Source organism: Mandrillus leucophaeus, unplaced genomic scaffold (assembly GCF_000951045.1).
Source record: "Mandrillus leucophaeus isolate KB7577 unplaced genomic scaffold, Mleu.le_1.0 Scaffold178, whole genome shotgun sequence".
In the NCBI taxonomy this organism is placed as follows: Eukaryota; Metazoa; Chordata; class Mammalia; order Primates; family Cercopithecidae; genus Mandrillus; species Mandrillus leucophaeus.
This window is the reverse complement of record NW_012101787.1, coordinates 1,419,513-1,435,292: the sequence shown is the minus strand read 5'-3', so window position 1 is coordinate 1,435,292 and position 15,780 is coordinate 1,419,513. Positions and strand designations below refer to the sequence as shown.

At 36.2% G+C, this 15,780-nt stretch overlaps 1 long non-coding RNA gene and 1 pseudogene across 1 annotated transcript in view; one reads left to right on the top strand and one right to left on the bottom strand.

Moving 5' to 3' along the window:
* LOC105537666 overlaps positions 1 to 10,330 on the top strand; it is a 79,367-nt gene extending 69,037 nt beyond the window's left edge. Inside the window, exon 2 of the long non-coding RNA XR_001005756.1 lies at positions 8,766 to 10,330. This is a non-coding gene — a long non-coding RNA (uncharacterized LOC105537666). The remainder of the gene's footprint in view (positions 1 to 8,765) is intronic.
* Positions 10,331 to 10,953: 623 nt separating this feature from the next.
* The window catches only part of LOC105537678, a 5,871-nt pseudogene continuing 1,044 nt past the window's right edge, over positions 10,954 to 15,780 (bottom strand).

Below are 15,780 nucleotides of genomic sequence, written 5' to 3'. Positions count from 1 at the left end.
AGAGACACACATAGGCTCAAAATAAAGGGATGGAGGAAGATCTACTAAGCAAATGGAAAACAAAAAAAGCAGGGGTGCAATCCTAGTCTCTGATAAAATAGACTTTAAACCATCAAAGATCAAAAGAGACAAAGAAGGCCATTACATAATGGTAAAGGGGTCAACTCATCAGGAAGATCTAACTATCCTAAATATATATGCACCCAATACAGGTTTTTTTTTCTTTTTAAAGATTGTTTTGGCTATGGGTTCCCTTGAGATTCCATATGAATTTTAGGATGGATTTTCTATTGCAGACAAAATATCATTGGAATTTTTATAACGACTGCATGAATCTCTAGATGGCTCATTTTAATAAAATTTTCTTCTTATCCATGAATGTGGGATGTGTTCCATTTATTTATGTCTTTTTAAACTTCTCGGCAATATTTTGCAGTCTTCATCATACAAGTCTTTCACTTCCTTTGTTAAGTTAATCTCTAAGTATTTTATTGTTTTTCATTCTATTATAAATGGAATTGTTTTCAAAATTTCCCTTTCAGATTGTTCATTTTTAGTGTATAAAGATGACATTTATTTTTGTATGTTGACTTTATATCCTACTTTGTATTCTGCTGCTTTGCAAAATTCCTTTATTAGTTCTAACAGGTTTTTGTTGTTGTTTTTTTTTTTTTTTGGTGTGGAATCTTTAGTGTTTTCTACATATAAGAGCATATTACCTGCAAAGAGAGGTAATTTTACTTCTTCCTTCCCAATTTAGACGCTTTTGATATTTTTTCTTGCCTAATTGTTTTGGCTGTGGCTTCCAGTACTATCTTGAATTACTGAATAAAAGTGGTGAAAAGTGGGCATCCTTGTCTTGTCTTCAATCTTAGAGAAACAGCTTTCAGTCTTTCACCATTGAGTATGATGTTTTCAGTGGGGTTTTCATATATGGTCTTTGTTATGTTGAGGTAGTTTTCTTCTATTTTTTGTTACTCGAGTGTTTTCATCATATAATTTTGTATAATCTTGTCAAATGCTTATTCTGTTTTAATTAAAATATCCATGCTTCCCCCCTTCTTTTTGTTAATATGGTATATTACAATGATTGATTTTTATATGTAGAGCCATCCTAGCATTCCGGGAATAAATCCCACATAGTTATGATACATAATCCTTTTAATATGCTGCTGAATTCAATTTGCTAATATCTTGTTGGGGATTTTTGCATTAATGTTCATAAAGGGTACTGTTCTGTAGTTTTCTTTTCTTGTAGTGCCTTTTTCTGTCATTGGTGTCAGGGTAATGCTGGTGCCAGAATGAGTTATGAAGTGTTTTCTCCTCTTCAATTTTCTGGAAGAGTGTGAGAAGGATTGGTATTAGTTCTTTAAATGTTTGGTAGAATTCACCAGTGAAGCCATCAAGTCAAGGACATTTCTTTGTTGAGAGATTTGGATTACTGGTTCAATTTCCTTACTAACCATAAGTGTTTTTTGATTGTATAACTCTCTGTGACACAGTCTTGGTAAGTTTTGTGTTTCTAGGAATTTTATCTAGGTTATCTAATTTGTTGGCATATATTGCTCATAGAATTCTCTTATAATCTTTTTTATTTTCATGGAATCAGTAATAATGTTCCTATTTTCTTTCTGATTTGAGCAAATTGAGTCTTCTCTCTATTTTTTCTTAGTCTAGCTAAAGGTTTGTCAATTTTGTTAATCTTCTTAACCATTTTTTGGTTTTATCTATTTTCTCTATTATTTTTGTATTTACTTATTATTACTATTTTCTATCTCATTTATCTCTGCTCTAATCTTTATTATTTTATTCCTTCTGATAGCTCTGGGTTTAATTTGCTCTTTTTTTTCTAGTTACTTAAGTTGCAAAGTTAGGTTGTTTATTTGGGATCATTCTTGCTTTTTAATGTAAGCATTTATAGTTATAAATTTCTCCCATAGCACTGCCTTCCCTATATCCCATATGTTTTGGAATGTTGTGTTTTGTTTTCATTTGCCTCTAAGTATTTTCTTTTTCTTTTTCTTGTGATTTCTTCTTTGATCCATTGGTTGTTTATTAGTGTATTAATTTTCACAAATTGATGAATTTTCCAGTTTTCTTTCTCTAATTGATTTCTATCTTCATCCTGTTTTGGTCAGAAAAAAATACTTTGTATGATATAATCTTTTAAACGTCTGTTAAGACTTAATTTGTGACCTAAATAACCTATGGTCTGTCCTGGAGAATGTCCCGTGTGCACCTGAGAAGAATGTGTATTCTGTGATTATTGAGTGGAGTGTTCTGTATATGTCTGTCATAACCCTTTGCTTTATTTGCATTGTTCAAATCCTCTATTTCTTTACTTTATCTTCTGTCTGATTCTATCCATTATTGACAATGCTAACGTCTCGTTGTTGTGGAACTGAATTATTCCCTTGTGTCCACTTATTTGTCTTTCTTTTATTCTTTTTTCCCTTTTCAAAAAATGTGAAGTTTTAAAAATATCCACTAGAATATAAGCTCTATGTGGCTGAAGATTTTTGTCTATTGTTCAGTGCTCTATTTGTAGTTCAGTGCTCTATCTTTGGTTCTAGCAGTTTGGGATATACTAGATACTCATTTTGAATGAATGGACATGGGAAAGTACAAAATTAATATAGAAAACACATTGTACCCCCATGCTTTATCAAAATTTGAGATATTACCATATTTGCCCCAGATTTCTCTTTTAAGAAATTAAATATTACAGATAAAGTTGAAACCCCCTAGACACCTTTCCTGGATCTTATTCACCTCTCTCCATCCCCAGTGATAGTTGCTGTCAGTAATTTGGTGTTTATCTTTATTACATAAATTTTTTTACTTTGCGACATATTTAGAAATCTCCATAATAATGTATAGCATTGTTCTGAAGGATTATAAACTTTAAATAAATGACATCATATTTTACATACAATTTTCTATACTACATTTTATGAAATTTTTCCTTCTATGTTATATTTATGAAATTAATTCATGTTGATACATGTGGATCCAGTTCATTCATTTAAATGGTATTTTGTTTTGTGGGGTTTTTTGCTTGTTTGTATCAAAATTTGTTTATCTATTCACCTACTGATGGACATTTAAGTGGTTTCCTGATTTTTGCCATTTCTAGCACTGCTACAATAAACATTCATATAAAAGTGTCCTTGCACAGCAATCTTCAAATGTTCCTCTGTGAAGAATCTTTGTTTAGGGCTGGAAAGCTGGTGCACAGGGTATACAGAGTTTCATCTCTAGTAGATGTTGTCAAATTGTTCTCCAAATATTTTGTGCAAATTAACATTCCCAACAGAAATATTTGAGAGCTCACCTTGCTTCACATCCAAGCCACCATTTGGTATCATCAGGCTTTAAGTAATTTTTTTCATCTTATGATGTGAAGTGGCGACTTACTTTTATTTTGCATTTCTCTGTTTACTAGAAAAAGTTTAACAATGTTTTATATGTTCATTGGTCATTAGGCAATCCTCTTCTATAAACTGCTATCTAATATAACCGTCTATTTTTTAATGAGCGATTTCTCTCTCTCTCTCTCTTTTTAATTTGCAGGCAATCATTACATATGCTGGCAACTAATCCTTTGTCAGTCATATGCATTGTAAATACCTCCTTTTGGTCTATATTTTATCTTAACATTATTTATAGTATCCTTTTTATAAAGAAGTTTTATATTTTAATGGAGCTAAGTTTATCAGTTTTTTTCTTAATTGCTTAGTATATTGTTCAAGAACTCTCTCTCCACCCTCAGGTCTTAAAGATATTCTCGTATGCTATTATCTAAATTTTTAAAATGCTGCTCTACACATTTAGTTTTTAATTTAGTCTGGGGAATGAGGTAAGAATTAAATTTTATCTTTTTCCATATGGACAACTAATTGCTTCACTACCATTTTATTACCCCACTGATCTGTAGTGCAGCTCTTGACATATTATGTTTCCCTGTATGCATGGGACTGAGTTCTGTATTCCATTCCACTTGTCATCTTGTCTCTGTGCCAAAATCACATTGTAGCAATCACGATAATTTTACAAAAATTATTCATCTCTTCCTCACCTTGTTCATCTTCAAATTTTTTGGGGCTATTGTTGTCCTTTTCTTTACCATTTAAATATCAGGGACATTTGTCAAGTTAAATATAAAACTCTGATGGAATTGCATTGGATTTATAAATAAATTTGGAGAGAACTGCCATCTTTATTATAGTGAATCTTCCCATCCAAAACCATGGTTTTTACTTGGGACTTCTCCATTTATTTAGGACTTCCTTTACTTCAATAATGCTATATACTTTTTCATTATCTTGTACATCTTTATTAGATTTCCTGTTAGGTAAATTATAGTCTTTGTTGTCGCATTGTGAAAAGTATGTTTTTTGTATTGCTTTTCTGGTTATGAGTGTTATTGATTATGCTGTGCTTTGTATCCCAAAATCTAGATCAACTCTCAACTTTGTTTTAGAGTTATGTATTTGTTAATCATTAGAAATAATACCTCTTAGATTTTATGTGTATGTAAATATGCTTCACATTTCTTTCCAATTCTATATCCTTATGTTTTTATTTGTCTTATTGGATCGACTATAACCTTCAGTACATTATTGAATAGAAGTGGCGACATAAAATATCTTTATCTTGTCCCTGACTTTAACGGTAATGCTTCTAAAGTCTCATCAGTAGGCAGGATTACTGTAGATTTTGAATATAAGGTAAATAAAATTCACTTCTATTCCTAGTTTGTTAATACATTTTAAAAAATTATGATGAATATTAATTTTTCATCAAATGCTTTTTCTGGAGTTACTGAGATAATCATAAGGCTTTTCTTAACGTCTAAATATGGCATACCATATCAAAATATTTTGGAATCTCTTCTTGAAACCATCCTTCCATTCCTGATATGAACCCCACTGGAACATAAACACTGCTGATTTTGATTTGCTAACATTTGAATTAGAATGTTTTATCTCTCTGCTGATAAATGAAATGGATCTATAGCTTTATTTTCTTATATTTTTCTGATCTCAAGATTACACTAGGTTTGAAAATGAGCTCTGTGGCTTTTCCTCTTTTCCAGCTCCCTGAAATAATGTGCATAAGTTAGAGACTATCTCTACCTTGAAGATATAACACCCAGCTGTAAAATCATCAGTACCCGGTGGCTTTTTGGTGGGGAAGAGTTTTGGTTACTGACTTCACTTCTTTAACAGTGATTAGACTATTCATATTGTCAAATTTTTCATTCAACCAATTTTTGTAATTTATTTTTAAAGAAATTGTTTCATCTAAAATTTTAAATTTGTTACTAGTAGTATTTTGTGGTTTTAAAAACATCTGCATCTGGAAAACAGTGGTTCCCATGGGTGGGGTGGGGTGAGGAAGTGAGGAGACGTAGGTCAAAGGATATAAAATAGTAAATATGTAGGATGGACAGGTCTAGAGATTTAATGTGCAACATGAGGACTACAGTTAATAAAATTGTACTGTATTAGGAATTTTTGTTAAGTAAGTAGATTTTAGTAGCTATGTGAGATGACAAGTATGTTAATCTGCTTCACTATAGTAACCGCTTCACTATATGTATCCTATAATATCCTGTCACAAATCTCAAACATACACAATACATTTTTTAAAAACATATATATCTATAGGAAAGTCCCTTATTTAGATGCTAATATTATACATTTGTGCCTTTTGTATTTTTTCTTGATTGTTCTCTTTTTTCAAATAAAAAGCTTTTGGTTTTATTTATCCAATCTATTGCTCCTTTGTTTAATTAATTTATATTCTTTATTATTTCTTTTCTTCTACATTTCTTGTTTTTATTTTGCTTTTCTTTTTCTAACTTTTTAATCCAATCGCTAATTTATTTTAAAATATCTTCTTTCCTTCCCTCCCACCAAGACGGAGTCTTGCTCTGTTGCCCAGGCTGGAGTGCAGTGGTGTGACCTCAGCTCACTGCAACCTCCGCACTCCTGGGTTCATGTGAGTCTCCTGCCTCAGCCTCCGGAGTAGCTGGGATTACAAGCGTGTGCCACCGCGCCTGGCTAATTGTTTGTATTTTTAGTAGAGACGGGGTTTCACCACGTTGGCCAGGATGGTCTCGAACTCCTTGACCTTGTGATCTGCCTGCCTCGGCTTCCCAAAGTGCTGGGATTACAGGTGTGAGCCACTGTGCCCAGCCAATATATCTTATTTCTTAAAGATGTCATTTTGTGCTGTAAATTGACCTCTGACTACCATAACTTTAGCCATTTGCTATGTAGTACATTCATTACTGTTTAATGCTAAATGTAATTTCTATTGTGATTTCCCTCTTTAACCTGTGTTATTTAAGTTTCCAAGCATATTTTTTCCTGCTGGATCAAATGGTAGTTCTACTTTTAGTTCTTAGGGAATCTCCACATTGTTTTCCATAATGTTTGTACTAGTTACATTCCCACCAGCAGTGCAGAAGTGTTCCCTTTTCACCGCATCCTCACCAACATCTTTTATTATTATTATTATTATTATAGCCATTCTTGCTGGAGTAAGGTGTTACTGCATTGTGGTTTTGATTTGCATTTCCCTGATCATCAGTGATGTTGAACATTTCTTTATATGCTTGTTGGCCATTTGTACATCTTCTTTTGAGAATTGTCTATTAATGTCCTTAGCCCACTTTTGGATGGGATTGTTATTTTCTTGCTAATTTGTTTGAGTTCCTTGTAGGTTCTGAGTGTTAGTCCTTTGTTGGATGTATAGATTGTGAAGATTTTCTTCCGCTCTGTGGGTTGTATGTTTACTCTGCTGACTGTTCCTTTTGCCATGCAAAAGCTCTTTACATTCATTCTTTAAAAGAATATCCTGTAATGACAGTTTATGACTGGTTACTTGTTTAAGTCCTTGTGATTATAAAAATGTCCTAATTTTATGTATTTTAATAGTTTTGCTTGGTATAAAATCCTCGATTGAAAGCTAATTTCTCTCAGCCCAGGAAGATATCACTGTCTTCTTACATCTCAAGTCCACTGTCCATCTACTGAGTGTTCCTTTGCATGGAATCTCTTCTTTTGGATAGCTTTTAACATTTGTCTCTTTTTTGTTGATGTTCTTCAATTTACTATGTTGTACATTTATTTTTATTTATCCTGCTTGCTACTAGTGTGCTTTTAATCAGAGTACTCCTGCCATCTTACAATTCTGGAAAGTCCCAGCTCTTATTTTATCATATATTGCTCTTCCATCCCCCTTTGCTGTCACTCCTATTAGGCACATATTATAGGACTTATGTCACTCTATCAAAATCCCTACTCTTGCCCACAAGGTTGTACCAATAATGTTTTGCCATCATTCTAAATGGAAAATTAAAATAAAATATAATGAAATGTTTATATTTTCTTAATGAAAAATGCTAATTCATAAATACAATGAGTCACATTTGTATTTCAAACAAAGGGAAGACTGTAAGATTATTGCAAAATTCTGTGTACTATATTACATTACAAGGCTAAAAATATAATTACACATTGAATTTGATAAACAAAAAAATCAGAAAGATTCTTGAGACCTGAAATTTATAAGTGACAATAACATCACTTATCTCTAACTTCAAACTAGTTATATGACATTTTTAACTGTTGAAACCTGAAGTCATTAAAAATTTGTTGGTACATATTTATAGAAGCATGTATTAATTCTATTTGTGGTTGTCTATGTGTATATGTATGTATATTTGTGTGTGTACATATATATATATATAAATCTTATATAAAATGACACACTTCAGCAGCCCTTACTTAAGTTTTCTTTATAACAATCATTATTTCATACCAATTTTTAAATAACAATGATTGTTTAAAAACAATATATTGCAATCTGATATATTGTTTGTCTATTTTCTTCCTCTAAAATGTCATCTCCATGAGGGTAGGGACTTAATCTTTTTTTGTCATTACTGTATTGCCTGGAACACTTCCTAACATGTAGTACTAGTTCCTTAAATATTTGTTGAGTGAATGGTAACATTTTTATATGTTCCAGACCTGAATTTGAATTAAAATTGAGCAAGAGAGAGACTTCCATGAAATGTGTGAACTAGAAGGGTTATAGGTAAGCTGTGGGTCCAGATGGATCGTAAAGTTGAGGAGTGTGGAGTGTGTGACTGAGAGAGGTAGAACGAATTAGGCAATGCCACAAGTCAGAGGACTCAAAGAGTGTGTAGTTCTGGCCTGACCAATGTCAACTGAGGAAAGCTAGGAGAGGAAAGCTGCCAAATGTTTGGGGGTGTACCAACTTGTTCAAGATTAAGCCTGCAAGCTTAGATGCAAGCATATAAAGAATCTGATGGATGGCTGCTCCAATAGAAACACCCTACATGGGGTCTGCAGCCATACCACCCTGTATGCACCCAGTCTCATCTGATCTGGGAGGCTTAGCAGGGTCAGGCCTCAGTAGTACCTGGAAGGAAAATGCAGCACATAGGATGTGTCCTTCAATAGATTCCACTGACATTCAAACTCCTTAGTATGGCACACAAGGTCCTTCACATCCTGGTCTCCCTGTCCAGCCTCCTCTATCATCACTCTACTATTGATCTAAAGTTGGCTCCATCGATTTTTGACTAATCACACATCCCTAAACTGCACATTCACGTTTCTCACAGGCTTTGGCCTCTTCCTTTCCTCCTGCACAGAATATTACATCTGGTCTCTTTACCTTCGTTTTCCCCTTAAGTCCCCTGCCTATCCTCTCTTGTGTTTCAGGTCTTCGCTGAAACATGGGCACCCGTGGGAAGTGCTTTCTGCTCCCCAGGCTCAGGTATGCTGCCTTTCTGATGTGTCTCCACAACACCACTCACTCCTATGTAACATTCGTCATGCAGTTCTGAAATTGCCACTCTTGAGGTCTGTCTTTCCAACCAGTCAATATGCTCCTCAAAGACAGGGATTGGGTTATGTTCCAGCACCTGGCACAACAATTTTTTTTTTTTTTTTTTGAGATGGAGTTTCACTCTTGTTGCCTAGGCTGGAGTGCAATGGCATGATCTCAGCTCACTGCAACCTCCGCCTCCTGGGTTCAAGCGATTCTCCTGCCTCAGTTTCCCGAGTAGCTGGGATTAAAGGAACCCGCCAATATACCCAGCTAATTTTTTTTTTCGGTATTTTTAGTAGAGATGGGGTTTCGCCATGTTGGCCAGGCTGGTCTTGAACTCTTGGCCTCAGGTGATCTGCCTTGGCCTCCCAAAGTGCTGGGATTACAGGCATGAACCGCCATGCCTGGCCTGTCACAACAATTGACACATAGAGGGCACTCGGTCAATAGTACTGAATAAATGATGAGTGAAACAATATGAATGAATGAACGTGGACAGGTGCAGTAAGGCCGTTGAACCATAGGCAGTGTAAAGTGGCATGGTTATTTAGTTGGTTAAGTCTCAAATCCACCGAAGAAGAGTATGTTTGGTGCAGGAGTTAAGGGAGCTTTAGGGAAGACCGGGAGGCCTTGGTATCCCAATGGAGTTGCTTTGAGCAAGGTTAAGTCCAAGGCAGGTTAAGGATATGGCAGGGCAAAAACATCAGGTAGCCAGAGTTTGTCTTTGGAAATTCCAGCCTTTCTTTTCTGGTGATTTTCCCAACCCCTGCTGCAGCAGTCTCTCATTTACTCTGACTCAAACACCAAATTCCCTCCTACTGCTCTTTCTACTTTCTACGACACCAGCTCTCTAGGTATCTTTGTTCCTAATTTAAAATTTTTTTTTTTTTTGGTAGAGACTGAGGTCTCCCTATGATGTTGCCCAGGCTGGTGCTGAACTCCTGGCCTCAAGTGATCCTCCTGCCTCAACCTCCCAAAGTGCTGGATTATAGGTGTGAGCCACCTCTGGACATCTTATCTGTGAAATTTTAGGCACTGATCAGTGTGGAAACAGCCATGAACTGCAGGATGTTCTCAGAGGCTCTGGCATTATGGCCCATAAGCAGCTGCCCACTCGGTTTCTAGTCAGTTAGGCGTGGACTTCATCAGTCACAAAATGAAGACTCAGAGAGCCTCCCAGGAGGACACAAAGATGCCTCAGAGAGGCATGGAGGTGTTAAAGAGGGAAGTGCCTGCTAGAATTTCAGTGGGTTGGAAATGCTCTTTAACGATGCACAAATCATAGGTATACATTTTCTGACAATTGGAATCTATTATTACTCTTGAACCAGCTGTTCTCCAGGCTGTTTCCTGTAATGGAAGGGATACTTTGAGTTTATATTTTTTTCAATCCTACATCCTCAGAAATCTACACTGATACTAATAAAGGGACTCATTTCTCCTACAAGAACCCCTATGCGAGAAAAGTATGTTTGGGTATTGCCTAATGCACTCATAATAAATATACACAGCCATAAAACAGAGCAAAAGTCCTGGTAAGCCTGTTATTTGCAGTAATTGTAGATTGTGAGTGGACATTTTAAAGAGAAGCTTACAAGTTAGTTGTACTTTCTGGTAGTAATTACCTCCCACAAACATGACTCACTTCAGCAGTTTAAATGCAAGAGTTGGGTGTCCCAAAATCAACAGTTTTATAAATAAATCTCTGAATCATGAACTGAATGCATAAATGTTTAAATATTTCTCCTCCTTGATCTCAAAGATAGCTTTAGATTTAAGATATTGCACATATCTTAAATACCTTAGGGAAAAAATAAAAACAAAAAAAGCAAAAAAGGTGATGGATGTCTCTGTACACTGCAGAAAGGCTTTAACTTTGGAAGTTGATATCCTCTTTGCAGGAATGAACCTCCAGCAACCAGAGTGTTAAGTGGATGTTTTCTTCAATCCAAGAGGGGAGGCTACTATCAGTCTGTTCTAATGCGGCCCATTTGTTTGTTTTTTGAGTAATACTCACAGGGCAGACTTTTATGGTAATGTAGCAACATTAATGCTTTTAGGTGGGACTCTCCTGCAGTCTCATGGGTAACAGAACATATACTGGAAGAAATGTGGCTGTGTCAGCATGGAATGCTGCAGAAAGAACAATTCATGCCAGAAGGAGATATTCGGATTTTTGGAAGGCTCACTCAAAGACATTGTGTATCTCAATGAACTTGAGCCTTCCAATCAGTGAAGCCTTAAAAAAAAAAAAAAAACCTGAAAAAAAAGCACACTCCAAAATTATTAACAGAAACATCATCTACCCCACTAGACTCATTTTTTGGTGAAGTTCTAAAGTTTTATTTATGTCTGGTTAAAAAGGGAACTGTATTAGAAGTCTGTTCTATTCTTGTATCCATGTTTTTCAGAATTTACGATTAATCACCCACATGGATCTAAGAGTAAAATCTGGAGTCAGAATTCTATATCTGTGTTTAAAATATAAAATCACAAGTCGATCTACCTATGTTTTTCCCTCTGTTTAAAATAGCAATGTGATAGCCAACTTAGCATTGAATCCTATAGAATGTTCAGTGTTGAAAAAGAACTGCTTCTGCTGTTTTTTTTTTTTCAGTCCTTTTCTGAATTTGATGTCTATTTTGTTCCCAGTTATTTTCATATCCTCAGCTGCTGCTATTACATTCCCATCTCTTGGAAGGAGCCAGAGCCAGAGAAACACAGGGTTCCTCTGTGGCCAAGGGAAAAATGCCTGCCAAGAATGCTGAACTTCTGGTGAAGGTCACTAAATACTACAAAACGGACTAAGTACAGTAAATAATAATGTTGGTGCACACAAATGAATAGCCAATTGCAAAGGCATTTTGTGGGGAAATCTGATATTGTATAATAACACTAGTACATCTAGACATGGAGAAGCTAGTAAAATACCTCCAAAGGGCATGCAGCAATTCTGTGATTAGACAAGGACCAACCCAGAGCTCAGCGTGTCCCAGAATAATCATCCCGACAAATAACTGGTATCTTTGGTTGCACATATTAGACCCCTCAGTATCGTAGGCCAGAAACTTTTCACCTGGGTCTTATTAGAAGTTTTTTGTATGGGAGGGAAAAACCAGACTCATAGAGACCATTTTCTTGAGTGCAAAACGATCACCTATAACTGACTTCAGACTCCTAGCATGTCAAAAGATGGGGCAAGTTCCTTCCATATAGCTCACTGGAGATACTTACAGTGCCCAGGATCTTATTTATGGTCTAGGAAGAGTTTGAGTTTTTGGTGGCAGGCAGGGGAGTATACTCTGTTTGAGGGAGATCCATCACATGTCTTTTTCAACACTGAACATTCCATAGGATTCAGTGCTAAGCTGGCTATCACGTGGTTCTCAAGTCACGTTTTGAACAAGAGTAATTTACTGCTAAGTACGAAGCTGTAGGGTACATTAATAAGCATCTAGGGAGAATATAAGTTGCCTTGATGATGATCAGAAGTGGCTTGGGAGAGGCAGGAGAATGCTAACTGATCCTCTAATCCCCAGGCTCCTATGCCAGGGAATGAGTGAAGTCTTTCCCCCAAAGGCAATAGCAAATCCCTTCGACTTTCAAAACAGTATCATCCTGTCTGCATTTTCTCTTTAAGTTAGGTTACTTCACAGGGACTGGTGGTTACATCAGGAGATGGCATTTCTTCATTAAGTTGAGGGGTCCCACCCTCTCCCTTTTATAATATAGCTTTTTGTTAATTTGATCCTAATGGAAGCAAATCCAAGAGAACATAAGGAACATGCCTTTAGGAGTAAATGGGAGAACTTCCTTTTCAAATGGTCTTGCTATGTTCTAGAATGGGAAAACTGGATAACAGAAAGAAGGGAACTTATTCCATATTTACGTTCTCTCGGCATCCCTTCCATTGCTCTGCCAACTGTCCTGCGCTGGCTCTGCCTGGGATCTGTCCAGGACCCCGTCTGACACCTGGGCATGACACACTATGGAACACTAGGCTCTGTGTCATGTTCAACCCTGAGGTGTGTGGAGTGAACTCCCTGTGGGATGAAACTTAAATATAAAGAGATATAAGGGCCAGTGAGTGAAACTTAAACCAATGAGTTATGAGGGCCCCTTCTTTCTCATGGACTGACTGGCTTGAGACGCTGTTCAAATTCTCAGGGACAGCCCTGTAGAAAGAAACAAGCAGGTGCACAGAGAAGCAGCCAGTGAGCTAGCACCTTCTTGTATAGGCTCTACTTTCCCTGCTTCATTCTCTGGGATGCTCTTGGGTGTCTCCTGGGGTTGCACTTCCTAATAACATTAAGCCTTTTGTCTTGGCCTGTACTTTCTAGAGAAGTCAGGCTAAGACACACTTTCAGAGGGGGAAAAAGTTACACAGTAGTTCACCTGGAAGAAAAAGCCATCTCAAAAAGTGTTTATTTTAGTAAAAGAGGACTGGATAATGTTGTGTCAATGTAGGTTCATAGAGGTAACAGATGCATTATTCTGGTGGGAGATGTTGTGGGAGATGTTGACAGTAGGGGAGGCTGGGTACATATGGGGATGGGGGATATGGGAAATCTCTGTGTCTACCACTCAAATTTTCTTTCAACTTAAAACTGCTCTGTAAAATAAGGTACATTAAAACAAACAAATGAACAAACAAAAAAGAAAACTGGTAAAAGACTAGCCCAATTAAATATTAAAGTATATTATAAAACCACAGTGATTAAATCAGTCTGCTCCTCATGCAAGGAGAACCAGACAGGAAATTCGATGTGCCTGCTCTGTGTTAGGCCCTCTATTATGCACTCTACATGAATAATCTCATTTCATTCGCACAACAGCCCTGCTTGGTAGGTATCATTTATGCCATCATTTTAGAAATAAAAACAAACAAACTAACCCGAGGCCTAGACACTTTCCCAAATTCAATCAACTATTATGTTGCAAAGACAGGAACTGAACTTTTAATGATAGACATAGCCACAAGGTTATATTCACTAACCATTTCCTTCTCACCCTGGGCACATAAGAAGACTACATTTCCAGGTGCACCTCTAGGTGTGGTCACGCGACCCACTTGGGCCATTCAAATGTTGTAGAGGTATGTGTGCCGCTTCTAGGCCTGACCCCTAAATCTCATGAGACCCACTGTTCCCCTACCCTCCTCATTGGTGCAGAAGATCTAGCAGATGATTCCAGGATCCCAGACGACTCTCAGGCCCCAGAAGGCAGTGGATTCACTAGACGGAAGAAGCTAGAACCCTAATTGCTGTGGCAGGACAGAAGCCCAACCCACCACCCAGAGAGGCTGTGACAGATGTGAGAAATATATCTTTTATTCTGTTTATTTCTCAGTTAATCTACTGAGCTTCGGAGTTGTTTGTATAACAGTCATTGCAAATTATCTTAATTCAAACACACATACTCGCCAAAGTTTAAAAAACAAAAAGGACTCTAAATAAAATAAAGCTATGTTAGATTTTTTTGGGGGGGCTCAAGAATTCCAAATTTAACCAGTGATTTTTTTAACCCCCTTGAAATTCTGTGAACTCAAGGCAATAATAACAGCAGCAGCCACAATGATAACTCACTGTAAGTGTTAAGTTCAATGAGTTTTGATAATTGTATAGTCATGTAACCACAATCAAGATCTCGAACATTTCCATCACCCCAAAAAGAGTTTCCTTGTGCTCCTCAAGACCTAGGTCTCAGGCAATGATATTCCTGCTACACTGGAGTTTTGCCTTGCCTTGAGTTTCATACATATGGAATCACACAGGATTAAGGTTAAGTTTTTTAAAAACTTTAAAAAGCGTAACTTATTGTATAGGTACCATTTTTACAAATAATTCCATTTTCTGCATTTTTTATATTACCAACTTTAATTTTAGGCATATTATGGTATGTCAACACCAAACCAAGTAGGACCTATTTTGTTCAATGTTATTTAAAAAATAAAAGTTCTATGGGATTTTAAGTTTTAAAGTATTTCTCTCAGGGCTAACATTACACATACATGGAATCTGTTCATTAATTTATTTGATACTCATCCCAATAAACAGCCACTGAAAATGGCTGACTTTCAACCTTTTGTGACTTCTGCTTAGCATAATGTTTTTGAGATTCTTCCATGTTGCTACATCTGTTAACAATTCGATCTCTTTAATTGCTGTGTTCTTCTTCTTTTCGGTAATGAAATCCCTAAATTCTAGTTGGGTACCTGGCTACCCAGTTAGAGATTATATTTCCAGTATAGCTGTGGTACAAAATTCATTCCAATGAGATGTGGGCAGAAATGATATACCCAATTTCCAGGTCACTTTCTTATTGCCAGGTTGCTGGTCCTAGGGATTGCTATAATGAGAAGAGACATGTATCTATTAGGACGGTGCAAAAGTAATTGCCATTTAAAAGTAAGGGCAAAAACCGCAATTATTTTGCACCAACCTAATCTTATTTAAACCATTGTATTTTGAATCCCTGCAAAGTAGTTAGCTCAATGAGTGCACTCTCCATGGAGCAGGGCTATATTTTATTCATCTTTGTAACCTCACCACGACTTAACTCAGTGGTTTATAGTCAGTGGCTGTTTATTGGGATGAATATCAAATAAATTAATGAACAAATCCTATATATGTGTAATGTTAGCCCTGAGAGAAATATTTTAAAACTTAGAATCCCATAGAACTTTTATTTTATTTATTTATTTAAAAAGACATTTATTCAGCGTCACGATCAGACTATTACATTTAGCAATCAACAGCATGGGTGCAAAAAAAAAAAATCTACATTAAAACCCTTTGTTGGAATGCTTTACACTTTCCACAGAACAGAAACTAAAATAACCTGTTATACAATTAGTCACAAATACAGTCCTCGAGTTTTTTGCCCATGCACATGAGTATTTGTCTA